General features: G+C 44.6%; 1 protein-coding gene across 2 annotated transcripts in view; it reads right to left on the bottom strand.

The window, feature by feature from the left end:
- Nucleotides 1-27,000, bottom strand: part of LOC146182546 (gamma-interferon-inducible lysosomal thiol reductase-like) — a 94,973-nt gene that overhangs the window by 49,919 nt on the left and 18,054 nt on the right. The gene's annotated exons all lie outside the window — the stretch shown is intronic.

Below are 27,000 nucleotides of genomic sequence, written 5' to 3'. Positions count from 1 at the left end.
AACCGAAGGTTTATGCACACCCTTCTCGTGTTGCTGACCTTAGCGGTAATCACAATAACGACGCCTGCTGATAGTTACTCCACAGTGCACTAATCTTGCACATTCGGCCTTCTGCGATCACGTGATCCAAACCAGTACAAATATGCCAGTTCTTGCAGGTAATCGTTTATCAAATGGCAATGAAGCACACAGTGAAGCTGGCCTGTAATTACTAATATTTGTTGATGTGTTTGCTGTTTTTCTGATGTTATTTATCGTCAAATTATCGCATTCTGACAAAGACGCAGCTTTCAACGAAAACGCAGTCTTCATAAAGAATAAAGAGTCCAAAAGTGGAATACAGTCTACGCCAGTGTGGAACACAGGAAGAGGTGCTCCATCGGCGGCCGATTACGCAAGCGAACTGATGCGTCGACACAGTCGTACGGACGCGTATCTCTGGGGCTATAAGCAACACCGCCATTGACGCTAGAACGGTGACAACGGAGTCCAAGCATGTTCTAAGTGCACACGCAGCGTTGATTTTCCTGCCTCGGCTAGAGATCACGCCCTCGGGTTCACGACACCGCCGCAGGCACACACACAGCAGCTGCGGGCGCATACCGCAATTTCCGGAACAACGAGGGGTGGCACGATTTACGCCTTTCCGCTGAAAGGGTCGAGGAAGTCGACGGGCTGCTCAAAGCAAACACCTGCTGGCACGTATGGCTGATACGAAAGAGTAATACGTTAGGGACGAATACTTTCAACGTCATCGTTTCAATCGAATGTCTTTTTTTTTTTAGTGCAGCTGAACAGTTACAAGAAATCAAAAGATGGCGGCCTCATAACGTGGGATTGCATTTACACAGCCTGTCAGGAAGTTGAAGAACGCATATAAAACAGCAAGTTAAAAACAGAGTAGTGGAAAGTGTACAGTACAATACAGTGCAGTGCAGCGGTGTAAATGAGCAGGTCCAAAGAGAAGGTAGTGAGCTACATTCCGCAAGTCCTTCGAACACATCCACTCATTCACCCACCTCACCCACACTCTCATAAACACCCCCCCCCCCCTCCCCCCGCGCCATTAAAGAAAAAAAAAAAAAAAGTCTCCCGACCGCCAAACCTCAACTGGTCATACGTTGCGCAAATAAATTTGTGAAGCACAAAAATTTTTCAAAAAGTCGAATAAGCTCATCTGGTGAACGGTCAGGAATAATCAGATATGTCCAATGGACGATGGTGTGCAATCATGTTTACTGCTGGCAACTAAAGCTATCTGCAGCATGAATTAAGATGAGCCATTAGAGCACATAGAGGAGAACAAAAAATGGCACTCCTTTAGCTAGATGTCGGTGCGGTGCATATGATATGATAGTTAATCCATAGACGCTCGATATTTGAGAACTGAATACGAAACAGGAAATCCCCTTCTCCTCTATTGACAAACATTCGGAAAAAAGCGAGCTGATTGAAGTCACGATAAATTGAAGAAAAATGTAATTTGAGAAGAAAGCAAGAAGAAACAAATGCAATCTGCTAATCTGCAGTGTAGACGAATCAACGAAAAATAACCTGCAACATAGCGTGCAATATGGAGGCGTGTTCAAGCCATCTACAAAGAAACCTCCCACTCGGGGCACACAGGAGGCAAGAAAAATGACAAATATATGCGCCCTCGCTAATTACTGGCGAACTTGAGTAATCTGTTACCTAGATGATATTATTCGCAGTTATGTACAATTTTTTTTTTTTTTTTTTTTTTTTTCAAGAAGTGGTCGAAAGGCACTGTCATAGTCGAAACTGGGCTGTGCTCCAGCACAGGGAAGAGCTGAAGGTTATCTCCCCCGCGTGGTCTACTTCAGAGCCCAGAAAGAAAAAAAAACTGCTTTTTGAGGGTCGCGAAGAGGTTTACGTGGTGTACTTACAGCCTGCACACGCAAACAAACGCTGGTTAAGTGAAGTAAATAGGCTCAATTTGTCCCATTATGGCGACTGCTCTTGACTTTCCTTAATCAAAAACGGCGCAAAACACTAAGGTCGCAGGAAATGTTTGAGTGGGTCTGTCACCAAGGTCCACCGGGAGCCTTTAGTGATATCACTGGAGTCAAATTTTTAGTTCACACAAGGAAAATTGGACGCGTAAAGTTACAGCACGCGAGTCACCAATGACTGCTGTACACATGCTCCCTCCTCGTGTAATGCCCCGCATCGGAACCATTCAGGTATCAATACATAACTAAAAAGGAAGGTGAAGGAAAATTACGCTCCCGTTTAGGTGTATGACACGACAGCGTCAATTAGTGGCTACTCATGCCAATCCGTTAGGTCGCCCCTAACCGACATGCACCAAGCCAACGTTTTTAAATCTACTTTTAAAAACGCTGTATAAGACATCATTTAAGCTGCTGGTTCAAATCTGCCACCGTTTCTTAATTTGCCACACGATGGCGAGCTGGCGCTTACAAGCAGACCTACGGTAATAAAAGTGGTTCATATATCTCCCGCAATTCAGTGATCTGCTGCATGGTTGTGAGATGGTGCTTTCTCCCTCCCAATGCACACAGTTGTGGTGAAATACCACCCCACATAGATACGAAACTCGGCTTTAAAGCAAACCGTACGAACGTGAATGGATGAGTGGCCTATACGGGTATAGAGTGCGTCTGAATCGGCAGCTATGAATCCCGCGGTTCGAACCCCATCTCGCTCTGCGTAAACTTTCTTCTCATGTGAAGCACGCCAACGAATGCTCCGATGAAGGGGAGCCTTAACTGTCGCGTTAAAAAACAAACAAATACACGATGCGAAAAAAAAAGAGGTCACGAAGAAGAAAAAAAAAAGTATGAATGTTTCAACGGGAAATTCTCTGTGTGTTTCTCCTGCGCCGTTCTATTCTAAACAATACTCTCGAACCAGACAGCTCAGCTCAGTACAGTCGCTGAAAGTGGAAAGCGCTGTTCTCAGCCAGTCTCTTCGAGGCACGCCCAACCAAATGGACCGCGCGAAGGCAGCCTTATTTTATAAACATAAAGCTAGACCAACCCCTCAGTCGTTCTTCCTTATTTTTTATTCACCTAGCTTTCGTATTCCACCGGGAAAGTCGCTGGTCACCGGCAGATGAAAAATTCAACTATTTGCTGAATATTTTAACTCCTTCGAACACATAGCCGGGCTGTGCGGGCGACCATCTTCTCAAATTTATGTTAGCTTGTAAGGCATATTTTCTATACAATCTTCAGGCTACTTACCAACTACGAGCAATAATTCGCTCTTCTAAGTACCTCGCGAATAGCACTGTATGCGCTAAGGGAGAGCAGAAAAAGTAAGCCGAGAGTGTTCGGGACGACAAGCGCCACATATGCTAGTAAGGAAGACCGAATGGGCGCTCTCTCCCTGAAGCTTAGGGATATTTGTAACCAAAGAGCCGACCATGCAACTCCACAGGTCGGCACACTCAATATAAGTGCACTCATTTCACCTGATTTGAATGGTGGATTCCGAGGGAAGGAAAGCAAGGCAGGGGGCGGATGAGGTTAAGAAGTTCGCAGGGGTCAAGTGGATGCAGCTAGCACAGGACCAGGTTAGTTGGAGTAACATGGGAGAGGCCTCTGCCCTGCAGATGATGAGCGGTAGGTGGGAGGATGCCAGTGTGGAAGGCAGAATGCCACTGCGAGTCAATGCAAGTCAAAGCGCACATGTACAGAATTAGCCAGCCCACTGCATGTGCCCCAACAAAAATTTCAGAATGGAGAACAGCGCTTAAAACACTAGTAGGTTATTCAACCCTCCCACATTCCGCATTCAGCCAGGAGCTGTTGCTTCAAGAAATGCTTTATAACATCGGCTGTGAAGCTTCCGTCAGACCCCATGTTTCAGTAGCCGCGATTTCGGCTGCTACAGAGTATGCAGGCCTGTAAATCGACACGCGTAATAAATGGTCCAGAAACAGGCGGTGCTGCCGTCTAACAGCGTCTAAAAAAAAAAAAAAATGACTGGAGATGTCAAATTTTTGAGTGATAAACTGGAGAGAATAAACTTGGATTTCCTTCACGTCAAATCTGATTCAAGGGGGGGGGGGGGGGGGGGTGCAACGTTCATAATTTAACAACAAACACTGTTCTCATGCGACGCGGGAACAACTGCACCACACAAATACGTCCTCTGTAACGGTAGCTCCGGATGAAGAAAGTAACATCCGAGAGGCGGCGTCGCACTTATAAGGTGTCCCACATTTTAAGTTCATGTGTTGAACATATCCTTCCTCTCTGGATATATCGACCCTTGTAACCGGAGGTGCAGTCTCAACACCGTGACGTCATTTGGAACTCAAACACCGCTTATTCACGTCGCTAGTAACCTGCTTTTAGCCTACCTAACCCTCGAGTGCACACGCGGTATTCAAAAAAAGTGCACGAGAGAGAAGGTCACGGGGGCTGCGTACGAGGGAACAGCTAATGTCGCTATAAAAAGGTTGCGCTTGTCCGAATAAAAAAGTGCGTTCTGTTGACGATACCGAAAAGTGCATGCAGTCGCTATCAGCATTTGAGGCGATGACACAAGGACGTGATCCAAGAGAATAATGTAGACCAAACGATAATGTTGAGAGGCCAAGGACGCTAGACGAGGAAAAAAACAAAGTTATTTCCGTTTTTCTAGCAATATCTGATTCTAAAGACCGGTAAGTTGCGAGGATTGAGAGTTGTTATGTTTAAGGTTCATATCGACACATGACGGGTTTGATGGCCGCCGTGGTGGCGGGCTACGTATTCATTTGACTAATTGGAGTTATTTACATCGCCCAGCCGCACACGGGCATTCTCCATGTCGGTCTCATAAATATGGCCGCCGCAACCAGTATCCGATCCCGCGACCTTGGAATCGGGAGCCGGACGCTGAAATCACAGAGCCACCACCCCGGGGCGGATGCTGACAGAGCGGTGAACTGCAGCTCAAGAAATAAAGTGAACGAAATCATTTCAAATTATTTTGAGAGAGAGAGAGAGAAAAAACTGCGGGCTTTATTTAGTTTGCGCGGATCGGGAAGACGAGTTCGCATTACGCCTAACGGTCTTTCAAGAGCTGTTTTTATTTATTTCATTACTTCAAGGAAAGAGTTCGGTTCCTACGCTGTCTACTCCAATGGGGTTATTTAGAGCGCACCGCCAGTGTGGACGCGCTGATTTGTCCCAACAAAATTCTATACTGTTTCTGACACCACAGGCGTGCGCGCCGCCGGGAAGCATGTGGCGCCATGAAGCGCCTTCAGGACGATCTGAGCACGCGCAGCAACGCTCGCGGTAGTGGATCACGGTAGCGGATCGCGCAATGCTTTTATGAACTCTGCCGTTGTCGACGGTGCGCCGACCCACACCGGCGGGAGGCTCTGCTGGAGAAGGTAACAACCTTGCCGCCATAGAAGGGGCTGCAAACCAGCTCCTCTGACTGCGTCACGGAGGTTTCTTTCGCAACAACCGCTTCCTACGCTGACTTCCCTCCGGGTTGTTTGGCCTCGCTGCCACGTGTATTGGCAAACCTCCTCCCTCCAGTGCAATGCCGAACACCGAGCCTGAGAGCACGCACAGCCACGGGCGCAGATCGAACGTGGATATTTGAGACGCCTTAATAAAGTCTGCGACAACGGGCACCAGAAATCACTTAGCTGGCGTAACTCTCGCAAAACATGTAAAGAGGAACGCGCAGCTCTACGTGAAAGCGTGCTCTAAATTCACTTTCATTATGCCTCGCTGGTGACACATTACCCAGGTGTATAGGCACTTTGGACAACAGTCCATGTAAAAGCGAATGCCAATAGTAGTGCCACTGTTTTTAAACACCGCAAGCGAGTAACGCTACCACCATTACGGGTAAAAGAAACAAGTTCGATAGTATATTTTTCCATACCGTTATGGCTGCTAAACAAAGCCATAATACGTTAAGTGGCGGAGTAAACTTCGTTATCACGTTTCGCTCAAGTGCTTTTTATTTCTCTTTCCTTCTCTCCTGGAAATATGGCCGATGACGGCCGCTGGCAGAGAGAGTTCGAACGCCCCTTTTATTTTCACCTTTTAAAACGTAGGCGATGTGAATAACTAGCTAGCCGACCAGCGAAAGGCGCACGGCATTCTCCGAGACTATGCGGTCAGTGTACGTTCTTAACGCAGAACCACTCATGCGAACACTTATCTGCGGAAAATTCTGTTCAGTGAAGGTATTTTCAGATGAAATTTAGGTTCTCTCTATTTTTCTTGCGTCATTTCGGCCAGCGCCTGCGCAACGGCGAGCTCATTGTTGCACGTACGCTACGCAATTGAGGTCGAGGAAAGCGGACGCACAAAGACTGAGTATCTGCATGTCCCCGGGCGTTGTTGGGAGGCGGCAAATACGCGCGAACATGGACCAGAGAGCAGGAAACAGTGCGCGATGTCGGCATGGGTCTCGGCATGGCTTGCGGCAACAGTGTGTGAGCGCCACAGAGTTACGATTCCTAATAACTGACTTCTTAATTAGTCGGGAAGACAGAAACCTTCCTGCTGTCGTAAACCTTGAAAATCTTAAAAAAAAACGAAACCTTGAATAAAGCAAAGCCACAACCATCGATCTGTCAGTAAGCTGAAGAAAGTCACCGTATTTCCGACACGGTGGTGTCCATTCGAAAAATGACCCACCAGCTAGCCAGAATTAAGTGCGGAAATACGAATGAAAACCGCGGCAATCCTAAATTTGCTCCATAAATATATAAGCATAGTTCTTCCAAGGCTTCATAGGGCTGTATCTATAGCATATATCGCATTTATATAAATACTGCTAATGAAAAATATGTCCATCTCTTACTGCTTTCATTATGACTGCGGGTCCGTTTATTCTAGTTTTTGTTTGTAATTTTCCAATGTTGCGTTATGAAAACCGAGCACCGTCTTTTGCCTCAAATTCTGGTACGTCGAGTTCCTTAATACATTCCTTTTGTTTTTTTCTTTTTTTTTTTTCAGTACAAATATTGCGATATTACCGCTCGTTTTTGTAGCTGCCGCCAAAAAATCTTTATTCTATTATTTTCTTAAACACCTAAGAAATTATAGAATACAATAGAAACTGCTACATCGTTTTTTTTTTTTTTTTCATTCGGTGTAAACATTCCGCCGTGATCACAACCAAACACCCAGCATAAAACAAGCGTTCCGTAATTTGTTTATTGTCCTATGCGTGTGTGTGTTCCCGCTGCAGTGTAGGCCCATATAGAAGGCACACATATACACACGTTCATCCCTCCGTAACGCTTAGTCAAGACAACTGGTGGTCTCTAAGGATAACATACTAGATTCCAAGGAAAGGCAACAGTGGCAGGGGGTGGCAGAAAGTTAGGTGGGCGGACGAGATTAGGAAATTTGCAGGGATTAGGGCAGCAGACACAGTACATGGTCAATTAAAAAGCTACATGGGAAAGGCCCGCAGTATGTGTAGTGGGGCTGATGATGCTGTTTCTCCAGCCGTACGGACTGCGAAAGTGGGTACGAACAAGCATTCGCGCAGGCGCAGCTGCCGCTAATGGGCTCTGGCCGGCGTACTAAATAGAGGGCCTCAGCGCGGTGGTCAAACTCCGGGTTTGAGACAGCCAGCAGCTGCATGGTCTTTGACCGTCTCCGAGTACGCGCTCTGTTCTCGCGTCGTTTCCTGAGGGGCCCCGCTAACGAGCGACATGTGTGCCAGAGAAGCCCGCTTTGGCTACGCGGTGTGTATCCTTATCTATACAGCGCAAACGCGAGGCATATGACCGCGACCGCAGAATAACAGGTTGACATAGGACACCGCCGTATGGAGAAGTTTTCATTGGGGAAAATCTTATCGCATTTCCGTCAAGCGTATCGGAGACGTCGGTTATAGTAGAAGTGGAGAAGAAAAACAACGCAGGGAGCGTATGAAAAGTCCGACAGAAAACAAAGAAAAGGAGAGGCTGGTGTTTTCAATTTCCCAATCCGTCACTGTGCGAGTCTTATCGGTGAAAAGACCATACAGTGATCCGTCCATTAGAAGGAGAGGTTGCCGCACCCTGCCGGAATTTGTGCAATTTTTCCTCGCCGAAAACAAAAGTACAACGAACAGGCAAAGTCCATAAAGGCGTCATCGTATATCGCAAAGCTCGCTAGCCAGTTATCGCCAGCGGTTTCTCTTGCGGGCCAAAAATAACCCATGTTGACCAATAAAAGCGGATTAAAAATAATAAGTACGATGCACGTTGGTTATGTTAAACATTGGAAAGAAAGAAAGCATAGTTATTACTCGATTTCAACAGTAACTACTAAAGTGGCGATTTCACGCGGCCGCAGTACTATAGAGCTGTAGCCGCAGTAAGACACGCACAAATGTGTCAAATTTGAGACGCAATTTGTTTCTAGAAGGCACTTGCGTGGAATGTCCGTTCGCCTGTTATTCCCTCGGACCCGATAGGTACCCGCAGTGGTCATGACGGCTATTTTCATATGGAAAAGCTTAAGCCGTAAAACTGAGGGCCCATCTAAAGATGAGAATACTGCATGTGAAAATTTTCCGCTTAAAGCCGGTTCGTACTCGAGACCGAAGGAGACCCCGTTTTGCATGGCGCGTACAGACACTGTGTCGAAGCAACGGTTCACTCGCCAAATTGGCCCCTGACGGCGTCATATTTGCACCGCGTTTTTTTTTTTTTTTTTTTTTTGCAACCTTTTCCAAAATCTCGGTTGTCAGCTAAGTCATTGTCGCTGGAACGCGGTACTCTATCTACAGAGGACAACTTCAACTGCTTCTAACAATGAATAATAATAATAATAATAATAATAATAATAATAATAATAATAATAATAATAATAATAATAATAATAATAATAATAATAATAATAATAATAATAATAATAATAATAATCAATCTTTATTTAATGTACGCAGGAACAACGATGTGGTCTTCGTGCTGCAGCACAAATTAAAAAAATGCACACAAGTGTCACACACACAGATAGAACATAAAAGAAGAAGCATAACACATGAAATGAAACTGAGACGAAAAGAGTCACGGAAAGAAAGAAATCAATGAGTAGCATGTCTTGTATACACGGCGAGAGAATTGTACAGCACATCACGAAAAAAAAAAATACTGTCATTGACTATAGTAATATAGAAATATACATAAAATAAATAACCACTCGAGGCCCAAAAAGTGTGTAATATCTAAAACACATGCTAGAAATACAGGGAAATCCAATAAAGAAATAGAACTGAACGCGGGACAGTAAGATTCGAAATAAGTTTAAAGTTATAATATAAATAAAAAACGAATGAAAAGCAGTTCAAGATATAAACAGCATTGAACAGGAGAAAAAGTAAAAAGTGAAGTAAATACAATATTTAGGCTAGAAAGTGGGAGCTATATGTGATTAAGTACTGTTTAGAATACAACGCTACGAACATCCAATGTAAATGAACAGAGCGAGTTTTGGAAGATGTCAAGGTGAGGACAAAAAGAGTTAAACAACCTCTGCATTCTGTTCAGAGGGTGATAATAATAATAATAATAATAATAATAATAATAATAATAATAATAATAATAATAATAATAATAATAATAATAATAATAATAATAATAATAATAATAATAATAATCAATCAATCAATCAATCAATCAATCTTTATTTAATGTGCGCAGGAACAACCATGTGGTCTTTGTGCTGCAGCACAAAAAAAAAAAATGAAAAAGCACAAACATGTTTACACACACAGAGAGAACACAAAAAAAAGAAATAAATACATGAAATGAAACTGAGACGAAAAGTATCACGGAAATTAAGCAAACAATGAGTAGCATCACTTATATACACAGTGAGAGAATTTTTTAGCACACCAGGAAATAAAGAAAAAAAAAAAAAGAACGGTAGGTAGAAGAGAAAAAAAAAAACAGATGACTGACATTGATTATAGTAATATAGAAATATACATAAAATAAACAACCATTCCAGGCGCAACAAGTGCATGGTACTTAAAACACAGGCTAGAAATACAGAATAATACAATAAAGAAGTAAAATTGAACAAGGGACAGTAAGATTCGAATATAAAGTTTAAAGTTGAAATATAAGCAAGAAACGGATAAAAAGTAGTTCAAGATACAGACAGCATTGAACAGGAGAAAAAGCAAAAAGTGAAGTAAATACAATTTAAGGCTAGAAAGTGGGAGTTATATGTGATAAAGTACTATTTAGAATACAACGCTACGAACATCCAATGTAAATGAACAGAGCGAGTTTTGGAAGATGTCAAGGTGAGGACAAAAAGAGTTAAATAACCACTGCATCCTGTCCAGAGGGGAGTGGGAATGAAGAGGAGAAACCTGAAATGGTCTGAATTCCCTCATGCTCTTTCGCGGAACGCGCAGTAGGATGTACTCTAAGAGCTGAGGGCACATAATGTGGCCATGAAGGAGTTTGTACAGAAATATGATATCAAGTCTGATACGACGGCAGTGAAGGGAAGGAAGATTCAGTTGGGCGCTCCTGGTGGAGCGAGAGGGGGAAGTTGCGAAAGGAAAGCGATAATGAAATATCCGTAAAAATTTTTTTTGTACTCTGTCAACCTTGTCCAAGTTCGATTTGCAAGTGCCATTCCAAACAACCGACGCATACTCCAAGACCGGGAGGCATATGGACAGGTACAGTTTTAGGAACGGAAGTGGAGTATGGAACTCTCTCGAAAGTCTGCAAACGAATCCGAGTGTGCGCATAGCCCGCTGAGCAATGCGTTTAGTGTGAGAGGAGAAGCTGAGGGTGCGGTCAAAAAGTACACCAAGGTCATTAATTTCATCAACCCTATCCAACAGCACAGAATTGACAGAATAATGGTAGAGAAAGCTATGTGTTTTACGAGTAAAGGACACAACCCTAGTTTTGGAAGAATTGAGGGTAAGTCGATTCATCGCACACCAATCAGAAAAAGCAGATATGTCCGATTGCAACAACACGCAATCTTGAAAAGAATGTATTACCTTGAATATTTTTATATCATCAGCATAAAGAAGAAACGAGGAGTTCTTTATCGCCGAGGAAACATCATTAATAAAAACGGAGAAGAGAAGCGGGCCTAGTACTGAACCTTGAGGAACTCCACTCGTTGCAGGGTAAACGAAAGAAGTCTGTCCATTGACACTGACAAAGCAGAAGCGATCAAGGAGATAGTTGCGTAGGAGGGCTACGAGAGAGACTTCAACGCCAGAGAGTAGAAGTTTTTCAAGAAGTAGTGAGTGAGTAACAACGTCGAAAGCTTTGCTCATATCACAGTACACAGTGTCAACCTGACCCCTCTGAAGGACTGCTGCAGAGGCATACGTCATAAACGTGACTAGGTTGGTGGAAGTAGAGCGACCCGACATGAAGCCATGTTGATTCGGTACTATGATATGTTTGAGATGGAAGGAAAGTACGCTGTGCAAAGCTAATTCGAAAAGCTTAGAGGTTGCACATAGAAGAGAAATCGGACGATAATTGGAAACATCAGTTTTGTTTCCAGACTTGAAGACAGGAAACACGCGTGCCATTTTCCACACGCGAGGAAAGGCAGCATTTTTTAAACAGTTATTAAATATGGCAGTCAGTACTGGTACGAAGATATAACTGAAGGCTTTTATTATGGCAGCTGGAATGCCATCAGGTCCAGGAGACAAAGATGGTCTCAGACGCTTAAGACTCTCAGTTATCAACTCCTCGTCAAAGAGAATGGAATTAGATAGTGCACCAGATGGGAGGCAAACGGAATCACAATGTGGATGTTTGTAAACGGAGGAAAAATGTTGTGCAAAACTGTCGGCAACATCCCGAATTTCCGAACCCTGAGAGTCAACTAAGCTGATACTTAAATCTGATTTAATGGAACGCTTGCGAACGTAACGCCAGAACTGACTAGGACGATTTGAGGCATACCTCTCTAAAGACTCAAGATAGGAGTCGTAGTCCCGCTTGTATAAGCGTTTGCAAAGAGAACGCACACGGCGAAACTCATCTGCCCAATTGTGAAACCCAGGGCGTTTCGCTTTACGATGGGCCCGTTCCTTGAGCTTTAACGCCGTTATTAGTTCCCTTGAAAACCAGGAAGGGAACTTCCTACGCGTAGGAGTATGCAAAGGTATGTACCGACGCATACCATCAAGAACTATTTCTGTAAAGCGACTGACTTGTCCATCTGAATCATTAATGTCATTTAAAAGGGACCAGTCGACGGAAGAGAAGAAATTGAAAAGACCGACATAATCACCACGTGCATACGCGAAACGGGGCGAATTCCCCACCCGATCTGAGTTAGTAGAAGGTGAGGCAGAGACAGCAGTAGTAACTAGAAGCGGAGGGTGAAATTTGTCACAGCGAGTCAGCGGTATGTCCGAACTCGAGACTCGAACACTTTCAAAATTCGATAGACAGATGTCAAGAATATTACCGCAACAGTTTTCAATGAAATTGTGTTGCTGCAAAGAGTTAAAGGCTATGAAATCAAGTAGAGCGTTACACTTACTTAATATGTAATGATTGTTGTGAGAAGAAATAAGTGAGTTCCAGTTGATACCAGGAGTATTAAAATCACCTAAAATAAGAAGTTTGTGTTTGCTATGACAGGTTATAACATGTTCGATTGAGAGCAGAACATCATCATAGGCTGAAGGAGGTAGATTCGGAGGAATGTAGAAAGCTGCAAGTAAAAGTTTTTCATGTCGATTTAAAGTGAGCTCGAGCCACACACATTCTTCAACAGTTTCCAGATCGGAACGTCGAACACACTTCACAAAACTGTCAATAGCAATGAGCACTCCACCTCCTCTTGATTTGGGACCTAATAATAATAATAATAATAATTTAATGTGTGCAGGAACAACCATGTGGTCTTCGTGCTGCAGCCCATAAAGAAAAAGAAACAAAAATGAAAATGCACAAACATCTTTACACACACAGAGAGAACACAAAGAAGAAATAAATAACACATGAAATGAAATTGAGACGAAAATTATCACGGAAAGAAAGCAATCAATGAGTATCGTCACTTATATACATAGTCAGAGAATTGTTGAGCACATCACGAAAGAAAAAAAAAAAGAACGGTAGATAGAGAGAAAAAAACAACAAATAACTGACATTGATTATAATGATATAGAAATATACATAAAATAAATAACCATTCCAGGCGCAACAAGTGCGTGGTACTTAAAACACAGGCTAGAAATACAGAATAATACAATAAAGAAATAGAATTGAACCCGGGACAGTAAGATTTGAATATAAAGTTTAAAATTGAAATATAAATAAGAAACGGATAAAAAGCAGTTCAAGATACAGACAGCATTGAACAGGAGAAAAAGCAAAAAGTGAAGTAAATACAATATTTTAGACTAGAAAGTGGGAGTTATATATTAGATAAAGTACTATTTAGAATACAACGCTACGAACATCCAATATAAATGAACAGAGCGAATTTTGGAAGATGTCAAGGTGAGGACAAAAAGAGTTAAATAACCAATGCATTCAGTCCAGAGGGGAATGAGAATGAAGAGACGGAGAAACTTGAAATGGTCTGAATTCCCTCATGCTCTTATGCGGAACGCGCAGTAGGATGTACTCTAAGAGCTGAGGGCACATAATGTGGCCATGAAGGAGTTTGTACAGAAAAGTGATATCAACTCTGATAAGATGGCAGTGAAGAGAAGGAAGATTCAATTGGGCGCTCCCGGTGGAGCGAGAGGAGGAAGTTGCGCAAGGAAAGCGATAATGAAATATCCGTAAAATTTTTTTTGTACTCTGTCAACCTTGTTCAAGTTCGATTTGGAAGTGCCAATCCAAACAACCGACGCGTACTCCAAGAGTGGCAAGCATATGGACAGGTACAGTTTTAAAAACGGAAGTGGAGTACGGAACTCTCTCGAAAGTCTGCAAACGAATCCGAGTGTGCGCATAGCCCGCTGAGCAATGCGTTTAGTGTGAGAGGAGAAGCTGAGGGTGCGGTCAAAAAGTACACCAAGGTTATTAATTTCATCAACCCTGTCCAACAGCACAGAATTCACAGAATAATGGTAGAGAAAGCTATGTGTTTTACGGGTAAATGAGACAACCCTAGTTTTGGAAGATTTGAGGGTAAGTCGATTCTTCGCACACCAATCAGAAAAAGCAAATATGCCCGATTGCAACAACAAGCAATCTTGAAAAGAATGTATTACCTTGAATATTTTAATATCATGAGCATAAAGAAGAAACGAGGAGTTCTTTATCGCCGAGAAAACATCATTAATAAAAACGGAGAAGAGAAGCGGGCCTAGTACTGAACCTTGAGGAACTCCACTCGTTGCAGGGTAAACGAAAGAGGTCTGTCCATTGACACTGACAAAGCAGAAGCCATCAAGGAGATAGTTGCGTAGGAGGGCTACGAGTGAGACTTCGACGCCAGAGAGTAGAAGCTTTTCAAGAAGTAGTGAGTGAGTAACAACGTCGAAAGCTTGCTCATATCACAGTACACAGTGTCAACCTGACCCCTCTGAAGGACTGCTGCAGAGGCATACGTCATAAACGTGACTAGGTTGGTAGAAGTAGAGCGACCCGACATGAAGCCATGTTGATTCGATACTATGATATGTTTGAGATTGAAGGAAAGTACGTTGTGCAAAGCGAATTCGAAAAGCTTAGAGGTTGCACATAGAAGAGAAATCGGACGATAATTGGAAACATCAGATTTGTTTCCAGACTTGAAGACGGGAAACGCGCGTGACAATTTCACCACGCGAGGAAATGCAGCATTTTTTAAACAGTTATTAAATATGGCAGTCAGTACTGGTACAAAGATATAACTGAAGGCTTTTATTATGGCGGCTGGAATGCGATCAGGTCCAGGAGACAAAGATGGTCTCAGACGCTTAAGACTCAGTTATCAACTCCTCGTCAAAGAGAACGGAATTAGATAGTGCGCCAGATGGGAGGCAAACGGAATCACAATGTGGATGTTTGTAAACGGAGGAAAAATGTTGGGCAAAACTGTCGGCAACATCCCGAATTTCCGCCCCCTGAGAGTCAACTAAGCTGTATGGAACGCTTGCGAACGTAACGCCAGAACTGACTAGGACGATTTGAGGCACTCCTCTCTAAAGACACAAGATGGGAGTCGTAGTCCCGCTTGTATAAGCGTTTGCAAAGAAAACGCAAGCGGCGAAACTCATCTGCCCAATTGTGAAACCCAGGGCGTTTCGCTTTACGATGAGCCCGTTCCTTGAGTTTTAACGCCGTTATTAGTTCCCTTGAAAACCAGGAAGGGAACTTCCTACGCGTAGGAGTATGCAAAGGTATGTACCGACGCATACCATCAAGAACTATTTCAGTGAAGCGACTAACTTGTCCGTCTGAATCATTAATGTAATTTAAAAGGGACCAGACGACGGAAGAGAAGAAATTGAAAAGACCGACATAATCACCACATGCATACGCGAAACGGGGAGAATTCCTCACCCGATCTGAATTAGTAGAAGGTGAGGCAGAGACAGCAGTAGTAACTAGATGTGGAGGGTGAAATTTGTCACAGCGAGTCAGCGGTATGTCTGAACTCGAGACTTTAACACTTTCAAAATTCGATAGACAGATGTCAAGAATGTTACCACAGCAGTTTTCAATGAAATTGTGTTGCTGCAAAGAGTTAAAGGCTATAAAATCAAGTAGAGTGTTACACTTACTTAATATACATATTGATTGTTGTGAGAAGAAATAAACGAGTTCCATTTGATACCTGCAGTATTAAAATCGCCTAAAATAAGAAGTTTGTGTTCGCTATGACGGGTTATAACATGTTCGATTGAGAGCAGAACATCATGCTGGAGGTGGAAGGTTCAGAGGAATGTAGAAAGCTGCAAGTAAAAGTTTTTCATGTCTATTTAAAGTGAGCTCGAGCCACACACATTCTTCAACAGTTTCCAGATCGGTACGTCGAACACACTTCACAGAACTGTCAGTAACAATGAGCACTCCACCTCCTCTTTGTTTGGGTCCTGTTTCAGGGCGGTCGCTACGAAAAACAGTAATTATTTGGAAAGAAATCATTGGAAGGAATATCGCCTGACAGCCAGGTTTCGGTAACCACAACAGCGGTATAACAACAGGACAAGACGCTAGAAAAAAATTCAGATCAATTACCTAGGGGGTTTTGATAATAGATGTTCAAATTAGGGGCCACTGCAATTTAGCGTCAATTCCGAGGGATGCAGCATATCGTCGTAAAGCTTCCCACAAAGTCCCTGCATATGCAACCCATCGGCAACATCGAAGGCTCAACAAGCTTACTGTAGGATTATTCATCAACTTCAATACGGAAGGACGAGTAGGAGTCGTACCTTGTTTCCAGCTGCCGGCAGGAAATGGGGGTAATATTCACTGATTTTAGATGGTAAGGTCTACCGATGTTGTTTGGGGACTGAGCTTAGAGACGAAAATAGTCTTCGGACGCTTCTTTTGGTAAATGGCAACATTCAGGACAGATAAGCTCGATGCGCCAGTGATGGCTCGACTTCGGTGCTGCTTCATCGCACTAGGTGGGTTAACCGCACGGGGAGGAGCAGAGGCAGAAGATAACAGGTAATATCGCCGGGAGTCATCCCTCGATGAAGAGCGGCGGAGTAGTCCACAGACAGCGGCTCCTCACGGATAGGATTGCCCACGGAAACGACGAGAGGACGCTCACACTGCGAAGCAGCGCGCCGCACAAGCTCCTGGCGTAGGCCGCGAACATCGGCACGTAGAGAGGCAATGCACGAAAGCCGCTAGTTCTAATAATAATAATAATAATAATAATAATAATAATAATAATAATAATAATAATAATAATAATAATAATAATAATAATAATAATAATAATAATAATAATAGCAATAACAATAATAGTAATAGTAATAGCAATAACAATAATAGTAGTAGTAGTAATAATAATAGTAGTAGTAATAATCAATCAATCAATCAATCATAATAATAATAATAATAATGCAATTCGTTGTGGGAAACGGAAATGTGTGCTACACTGCTTTATTCTGAGTGGAGACCTGAACTGCGCTGAAAGAACCAAAGGAAGAAAAAATGAACGCCGTATTTATTTGGTACCTTCCTGTTCAATCCAACCGACACCAGCGTCAGCTGACACGCACAGCGCGCACCTTCTGCATTTCGCCTCCATCGAAAATCGGCCGGTACCAGCGGGAGTCGTTACTATATACGTGAGTGAATGCGGCGCCCGTCTGCAAAGGGATGCCGTCTACGCTACGCTAAAAGTGAATGAAGCGATAGACTCGTAGGAACAAATTCTGCAGTGCGCGCCATTCGTATTGGCCCAGACCAGCCTTACATTTCGTAGTGCTGCTTGCGAGACGTCTCAGCAAGCGTGACTATATACCATTTCAGCAGGCACAGTACGCCGCATGGAGATGTGTCCTGTCATCAAGCTGCGTAGTAGGTGTTAGCAAAAGCAGCTCAGAGATGCGGGCAAGGCAATGGGGCGTATGGAAGAGACGATTTTTCTGAGCTCAGTCATATGCAGGGCACCTACATAAAGTGTGCAAAGCGCACGCCTTCGCGGCGCCATACCCCGCCTGTGTTTCGCTAAACATACGGCCATCAGCGCTTTGAGATTCGGTGAAACGCGGCCGAAATACGTCCGTCGAGACTTTGCACGGTCAACACAGAGAAGGGAAAATCTTAGACGTGTCCGTTTTTTGCCTTATTTCAGATTCCCCGTTTCCGGCATGTCCGCCGCTATTTATCGTTGATTTATTGCTGTTCACACGCATGCCAAGGATAGACGCTAGACCAAAAAGTACCTGCTACTGCACAAGAAAAAGAAGTAGGCGCCTATCAACGCACACGTTAGGAGTGCACGCCGAAGCGAACGAACAGATCGGATTTACATAGGACTTTTCATATACCGCGCTTAGGCTTCCGAGAAAAAAAAAAAAAAAGAATTGTGCGCGCTTCATGTCAAGTCATCCAAGCGCGAAGAGTGGGCTCGCTCGGCTTTCAGCAAGCGATCGACGCCTCAATCGAGGCCCGGACCGCTGCAGCGACATCCACAAGTGGAATTACAACGAGGGCGCGAACGGGTTGCCAGCTGCGGTGCGGCAATTGGGCTGTCAGCTACCGGCTCAAGCGTAATCGGCCTGTCGAGAAGCGCGCGCGGCTCAGTTGACGGGTCAGAAAGCACGCCGAAGTTTACGCTCTACCATCAAGCCCACCTTATCCCATCAAGCCCACAGACGCTCCGTGGCCGAGTCGCACGGAGTGGACAGCGAAACGGAAAATATGCCGCGTTTGTGCGAGTATAACCCGCCCTATATATGTAGCTGGGGGCTTATTTCCTCTCTTGAAGTTTCTCATCGTTCGCCCTGACAACGCTCGTCGACCATCACAGCGGGGGTTCCCGGCCTCGACAAGGTGCAGCAAAGACAGCTAATAACCTAAGCTGCTGCTGTATACCGCTGCAAAAATAGCAATTAGCGTGTACCTGAGAGCGGGCGTCGACCGATGACGCTCACTTAAATCAGTCTGTCGATCACTTTGAAAGCTTAAGTGGCGCCGTCGGAGGAGGCCCCTCCAACCGATGACGCCGATTCAGCTGACGCGACTTGACCGCTAATTACCTTGCACATCCAAGCAAGACATCGCAGACGAGCAGTACTTGCAGGGGGATCAACCATGAGTTATGAGTTATGATCAACGACGTGGTACGAAAATAACTAGCCAGCAAGAGCATTGCCGATACCTGCTTGGGTTAGGCTGGATTAGGTTGGGCTTACGGCGCATAAGCAACTGAGCCTATCCTGCGCCAAACATGATGTCAAGAAACTCGCTGACGCATTTATTGAACTATATATCTTATTTGGTCCATATTTTATTTGACCCACTTGCTTTCTTTAAAAATAAAAAAAAAAATGAGGTAAGTCAATAAGTGCATGTTTACCTAAGAAAAACTTCGAGCGAAGAGATTTGGTAACTGTAATATTGATTGAAATATATTTTCTTACTTTTCCGAGTTTTTGCATGAATATAAAATAAGTTACCGTGAACTTGTCACCATATTTTTTTCACAAAAAGGTTTGTCACTTTTTGTCAGCAAGAAGTTGTGCGCAAGGCGAAAGCGGCACAAAGTTACTGAAATAAAAGTTACTTAAATAATACAGTTCTTTGCCCTTCTCCGTGTTTCTTTCAGTTTTCTCTTTCAATTACTTCTATCTTCCGATGAATTATCTTTCAATTTGCAGATAACTATCGCGTCCTACAGAACAACAGGCGAACGGACTCACAGTACAAACATTCCATGAAGGTGATCTGGACATTACATCTAAACTAGCTCGCGACAAACGCGATAAAGTCAAAAGTTCCGAGGGCGAAGTACGTTATTCTCTAAAGCAAAAACTGCACCCAGTAATGCACAGTAAATTCTGCCTTGTAATCTTATCATTCGGCCTGACTCTCTGCCGACGTCCACTACGTTTCCATCCATTGGTATCTATTCTGTCAGGTTAGCCGACCCTCGCCTGTCCCGCAGGCCTTTTAGTAAACGTTGAACTTGAATCCAGGACCAAGAATACATGTCCTGCAAACATCAGTAAAATCAGGAAGTATACTAACCTATCTAGCAATATAACTAATGTAAAGGTATTTTCTGCAACAAAAACTTATTTTGATGCTGAGTACAGCTGGTGTCTGTTCTCTTTTCGCAAAAAAAAAAAAAAAAATGGTTGCACATGATGCTTGCTCTCTATAGTGCGCCTAAAAGTACTACACTCATCTATTTGTAGACGCTGCCGCTGCCTTCTTTTCTTCTGTACTGTGGAGCTTAGTCAGAGCTTAAGTGCACCGAAAATTCTATTATATTTCAGTGTGGTGCTAGTTTGAGCAGAAAATTAACCGCCCAATGCTTTAGGCACAGAATAAATTCACAGAAAGTAGAAGAAAATGACGCCGGTGGGTTCTGAACCCACGACCTCCACATTTATTCCTGCTTGAGACTGAATTACAGGCGTCGCATTTGCTCAGAGAATAAAACATTTGAGACTGTTTCAGATACTGTTCATTAAGTTTACTGCTAAAAATGCGCGTTTTGACACACATATCTGCCCGGAGAAAACCACCTTCAATAACGCCCCCTGTAACAGCCGCGCATCAACACACCGCGTGACCTGTGATGTCATTACAGAAACAATGAAGCGTGAGTTTACGATTCAATGCCATAAAGATCAGTCCGTTTGGACCAGGAATGCAGTAGTGACCGAAGTGTGCGCGGATAAAAGCACAGGGACGATAATATCAATCAATCAGTTCATGCAAGCGCACCGATAAAGTGACTAGCTGCCTTCGTTTATTACCTGCAATGATGATCATAAAAATGTTTATCGAACAAGGTTGGTACTTCTGCCAAAATGGAGAGCAGGGAGAGGCTGACACGGGTGCGAGCGTCTACAGGAGGTGAAGCACACCACAGTCAGGTGCGAAATTGAAGAGCGCCATTGAAGTGTCTCTAGCGTTCAACCGCGGTCGTATCCAATGATCAAGGCTGGTTACGGAGCAGCTTTACTAAAAAAACGAAAACTCCAGAACGCGAGTGACCGAATGCTTTGGCTGCCTTCTATACGACGCGCAGGTGTTACCTTTCAGTATCTCATTTAACGCCCCTCAAGAGTATCTTTCGCACCTTTCGTCCAATCGGCAAGCGAGTTCAAAGATCCCGCTATACAGTATACGATACGCGTGCGCGAAAAGGCTCGAAAAGCGCGCTCGGGTCGGTATTGCGGGCGGCGCACCGTTCAGGTCAGGTGCGTGCCCTGCGGCCACAGAACAACCATCTTTGTGAGTGCGAAGCGCCCGCTTTCATATAACGACTCTTGAAGAAAGTACGCCACCGTACGACAGACGTCCAAGTGCCAAAGCGTGCAGCTATTTTACGGGCGACCGCACCGTTTCTCGCCTAGATGTTTGCCCGCGCACTTAATATGGTCCTCGTGTGAGCGCTTTTGAGACGTGACGTCTTCTTTCTGACTACCTTTCTGCTCTCTCGCGGAAAAAAAACAAAAAAAAAAAGGAAAAAAAGAGGGGTGTGAGAGGAGAGGGGGTCGACTGGCGTTCTCGTGTACAAGCAGTTAGGTGTCCCGTAAAACGCCAAATCGGGAGCGAACTAGCTGTTAGCCGGCAAGCAAAAAGTGTGCGATGATGCTGACGCATAAGGTAAAACCGCAGCTTTCATTCGCGATAACAACGACGTCACATCACGGTGTGACATCACAGGCTTTGGAGGGCTGCGGTGTCGTCATGCATTGAGAGCCTCGACTGCGGCGTACTGAATGCCGGCAAGCGGGAGAGAAGATGGCTACTGCAGTATGGCTTCAGCAACCACCAGGAAAGGAACGTATTATCGCATCTAGCTGTAATAGTATTACAGGATGTACCATAACGCACGTTCTTCTCACGCTCTAATGCTCCATTTTCTGCGGTGCAGAGGGCGCCAATATGCGGGAAGTTTGGAATGTCGGAGCTCTTTATAATTTCCTAAAATCATGTGCACAAGCTAACGTAGGCATTAAGTGTGTTAGTAGAGGACACCCTAGCGTTCACATTTCCCAGTTAGCCCCGCCGGGGTGGCGCAGTGGTTACGGAGCTCGACTACTGCTCCCAAGGACGCGGGATCGAATGCCGGCCTCGGCGGCCGCTTTTCGGTGAAGGCGAAAAGCAAGGCGCCCGTGTTCTGTGCGATGTCAGTGCACGTTAAAGATCCCCAGGTGGTCGAAATTTCCGGAGTCCTCCACTACGGCGTCTCTCATAGCCTGAGTCGCTTTGGGACGTTAAACCCCACAAACCAACCAACCAACATTTCCCAGTTAGAACATTAACGCACAAACGACAAGAAGATTCGCAGCCCCTTTTGTCCGTACACGTGCCTTTTCAGTCGGTGACTAACATGTTCACGATGTAGTACAATCTTCACAGCGTGAGATACGATGACAAACGTGAATGAACGCGCATGCAGGGTAGCCGCTACGGCGTGTGTATGCTGCTTTAGTTTTGTTCATTTTTCTCGCAGCTACGAAAATTATATTTCGTAACCAAATGGCGGTGAAGGGGGGCAGTTCCTGGCCCTGCGGGGCTGGGACGGTAGGTCGGCGCCACTTGAGGCGAGGGCTGGCCAGCCACCGAATTTTTGCCAGTTATAGGCCGTCATTGCCCCCGCCACCGAAGCGGTGGTGGACGACGGCAGTTGTTGCGGCGCGCGTCTTTCTCTCCCTATTCTTTTTTCTTCTCCGTTTCCTCTTCTGTCCGCACGAGGCAGCGGAGGTGGCTCAGCTACAGAGCCAGTAGCAGGCCCGTGCATTTTCTTTTTCTTCTTCCTACAGCCACAACAACAACAACAACAACAAATGATCCAGAACTCCACGGCGCTATTAGAAAAACAAGCGTAACCTACAAATATGAAAATAAGCCAGCCAGCTAAATTCCAGCCCGGCTAGATAAAGCTTGGCTGAATGACCTCCAATTAAAAAATAAGCGGCAAACAATGCGCATGGCTGCTCTTAATTTTCCCAACCAATCTTCTTTAAAACATATTCTAGGCGTGAAAACGCGCAGAACTACATGACACCTCAGCAACGAAAGAGCCGGGGGAAAAAATGCTCATCAGACAACCGGGAATAAATCACCGTATTGCCTTGTTATCAAACAATTAAAAAAGATGCGACCCCCCCCCCCCCCCCTCTTTTTCATCGCTCACCAGCCAATAATCTCTCGGCAGCCATCACCTCCAGAAGCAACGGTCGTAATTAAGTTCCTTGGAAGAAAGCGCGGCACAATTCGAATCAATAAAGTAGGCGGAAACAGCTGCGCACCGTGCTAAGCGTCATCCGGTGCCGCCGAGAGAGAGCCAAAATCGACGGAGGTCGTGGCTAGGTGAGACAAAGTGAGCGGCCGGTGTAACGGGAAAACGCAACGACGTAATTACGCTGGCCCCAGTGGGGGCCTGACATCGACACTTCCTCGTCGTTGTTGGAAAAGAACGCGGCGAGAGCTGAAGGAGCGACACGCGAGGCAGAGCTGTCACTAATGGTACAGAGGCCGTTCGGGAGCCTCTTATTGACGGGGCGGTCAGTTTGTGGAAGACGGAGCCGAGAGGCGCCGCGTCGACCAGGAAAAAACGACGCGCCTAGCGCGCGAAAATTGCACCGCGGACGAGTCGCGCGCGCGCCAAAGACGAGCTATACGGCCTCGCCAGCTCCACGATCGGTTTCATTTTTTTTTTTTTCGGACACGGGTCCTTTTGTGAAGCAATACGAGGCCGAAAAGGGATGAAAGGTGTGACGGTCGCACGCCTACCGTTCAGAATACAGCAGCGCTTTTTTTTTTTTTTTTTTCAGTGCTTAGAAAACCGCCCATCAATCTTGGACCACTGTTGCAGTGTGGTGCCGGCCTTGCCGGCTCTTTCTTCTTTTGCCCGTTCTCTCTTTACTTTCTTCTTGATTTTGTCTTTTCTGCTCTTTTTCTTTCCTATCAATCCCATTCATTTTTTTTTTCTTTGTTTCTTGCACTACACGTGCAAAGGCCGACCGGTCGGTCCTATTTGTCGTCCCCGGCTTTTGCGGACAACTTTCCGCGGAGCACGTCTTCACTTTCCTGGACCAGTTAACGCGCTCTGAGGTAAGGAACTAAAATTGTGTTTGGACTATTGTCCGAACCACGTCCACTGGTGGTCCCGGTAAGACCGCGCGAAGTGATACACGGCTATAGGCAACGAAATATTGGTATCGCGGCAGGTAGCACAGTAGCGTGGAGGAAAGTGGTCCACGAACGACGATCGGCAGACGGGAGAGCGCGCGCTCCAGTAAAGAAAACGACTCTGCCTCGTCACGGACAGCAGCAGAATCTTCCCGCGTTATGGCTAAGCTATACAAACTGAGCAAAGTTGCATTGTAGTAGTAGTAATTTTTTTAATCATTCGCGCGTGTATCAAAAGAGACCGGGCCTTGAAAAATTGTCTAATCGTTACTTTATTCGATATTTAAAGACCCCCGCGAAACTGACACCGCCGAAGGCCATTTTCTAATTTCCGTGTACCCGATAATCTTATAATATATATATATATATATATATATATATATATATATATATATATATATATATATTACCTTCAGTATACGAAGGAGCGCGGCTCGCTTTTTTTTTTTTTTTAACGCCAGAGAACACTTGCTGTGTGAGTGTCATAACCAGAAATTTTGGACATTTTCCGGGAAGGTGTTTCTAAGCGTAATTTCTTTATCTTACTGTATAACCTCACGATAACAATTAATATAACCGCAGATCCTCTTTCGGAACGCTTCTGGCTCTTTTTTTTTTTCTTTTTTTTTTTGCAAATAAATTTAAAAAACGCGCCCCGACGCTCTATGGCAAATCTCAGTTACTCGTGAGCGCAGCAGAAACTTCAGAATCAAAATTCTGCTACACATAATATCTACATAAAAGTGTCTCGCAGTATCCCATAGTTGCATTAAAATTATAATGAAAAATGCGCACCCTATTGGCTTTCTATAGGAGCGCTATCTGCTCGCTGTGAGCGAAGCAACAACAAAAAAAAAAACTTTGCAGCCAAAATTGTTGCCGCGCATCGGAAACTGAGGGCACTCCTATTAACTTGTGCGTAACGGTATCCTCCAATATCTCACAGTTGTCTCATAATTAAAAGGTATCCCAGAATCCTGGACTTGAGACACAAATGCGACCAAAGATGGGCCAACTGGTTAGTATCCCGTCTCACTATATACAACGTCGCAAACACGGGATGCATAAAGGATGAGAAGGCATGACATACTCTTGCTGTCGTGTTTGCTAGTTATGTAGCTGTTCTATATATACATGAGCATAAAAATGCTCCTGGAGCAAATATGCAAAGAGAACTCTGGCACTAAACGTGCAGAATGAGACTTTTCTTCTTTCAGTTTTCCCCGCACGAGGCATATTTCAGCCAGCTTGTACAAAAGTCTGTGTTGCTAGTGCAGCCAGTGTTATTTAAAGAATTAAACATAATGCCCTTCAAAATTGTTCGCGATTATAAAACTGCTATTTTAGTACACCGAATAATTAGCACAAACATTCCGCATCCTTCTATATTCATCGCTCACAAACGTGACACTATAGACAGGCACAGCATAATTTAAACTTACCGACAGCTCATAACATACACGGGCGACACTCAATATCTTTCATTGAAGCCAAAACATGGAATTACGTTCCGTGCCACAATCCCCGAACGTTGTGTCCTCACTGAAAAGGTATATACCTCAGCAAAGATTTTCAAGCCCCCGACTAAATACATGTTCATATACTAGTATCGTCGCTCTTCAAGTGAATGTTTTATTATTAACAATGCTTGTAATGGATCCATCACTAGCAATAGCGGCTAAGGATAACTTTCCAGCACCTTTGTTGAGCTAGTTGTGAAAATAAGACATTCCGATTGCCAGCTTAAATCGCACGACGGCGTATATGCCTGCGATACTAATGCTGCCCAAAGTTGACGCACCCCTACATAACGTTGGAATTCCATCACGACATTCAACTTCATACGTGCCATGACAGACGTGGCACTGGCGCCAGCTAACTCGGGCGTCTCAAAGCAGTGCTTGAGTGCAAGCCTTATACGAGCGACATCGGCAATCGCGCAACGTTTTAGCCTCTAATCTCGCGTTACAGCGCATCGCGAGCTATAGCGGTGGCCTTTTTCCAGCGAACGTGCACGCTTCCAAACGAAGTCGAGGAGAGAGAGAGTTCGTGGTTTCCGCTCGATATCGACGTGTAAAAGCGGCTTCGCCTACACACTGTCCCCCTACCATCGCCCGCTCCTCTGAATAGCAACGCGGTTGAAGATATCCGTCGATACACACGCGCCGTCGCTTCCCGGGATTGCGATGACGGAAGCGTGGACGCACGGTGCACGCACCGCGCCATGCTCGAACAGTCCGCGCCCCTATGTTTCCTCCAAACAAGGCGCTTTGTTTTCCCGTTTCGAGTTGACTTTTCTTGGAGGTTTCCGTGCCAGACAACTATTCGTGCTACCATTTCGAACTCACGCCGCGCTTTTTCCGTCTTTATTGCAACTAAGTCGGACCGCGGGCTTCGATGAAAGCGAAATGTAAACAAGCCCGTGTGCTGTGTGCGATGATAGTGAGCGTCAGGGAACGCCTAGATGGACGAAATTAATGCTCTTCTGCCTGTCTTCCCTTCTCTTCCCGCGAAGATTTAAGTTTCCGCCCAGATTGCAACGATTAACGGAGCCTTCCTTTGCCTCGTATTTATTTATTTATTTATTTATTTATTTATTTATTTATTTATTTATTTATTTATTTATTTATTTATTTATTTATTTATTTGATCATACTGCAGACCCAGTGAAGGGTCCTGGCAGGAGGGGCAACAATTCCAAAAGAAAACAGAAAAGCATAAAGTGCAAAAACCCATGCATTCGCCGTTCTGACATAATTTCGACGCCCGTGTGCTATGCGTGTCGGTGCATGTTGAATAAAATCGGGCGGAGGAAATTATTTCTAAGCCCTCCTTTATGACACACATTTCCCTCCCATTTCACCCCCACCTTCTCCTCATGGCGCGGCTGAAAAGTCAACCGATAGTTTTTCTATAGTTAATTGTGCCGTCAAGTCCAATGGCATTGTAAAGGATTGCGGTACAATTTATAAACAACAGAAATGCGGGACTTGTTTGACAGTTGGTAATACAATAATTACCAACATATACAATATTGCATAACTTGTATGAAAATGAAAGCGATCAATATTGTTGAAGTCGATTCAGGAAGACAGATGAGTAGGGTTATCTCGGATTTTAAGGTACATTAACGACTAAGGCTGTCATGGGCCAAGAACAAGCTTTACTGAGCTTTCCAACGAAGTTTGAGCAATGACGTCAACAGAGACCGAAAACGTGCCGTTGACAGCCCTTTACTCCAAGCTCATGCT

Source organism: Amblyomma maculatum, chromosome 8, assembly GCF_055883805.1.
Source record: "Amblyomma maculatum isolate TAMU_Amacu chromosome 8, ASM5588380v1, whole genome shotgun sequence".
Classification (NCBI taxonomy): domain Eukaryota; kingdom Metazoa; phylum Arthropoda; class Arachnida; order Ixodida; family Ixodidae; genus Amblyomma; species Amblyomma maculatum.
The sequence above is the reverse complement of the archived record's forward strand: the minus strand, read 5'-3'. Positions and strand labels throughout refer to the sequence as shown.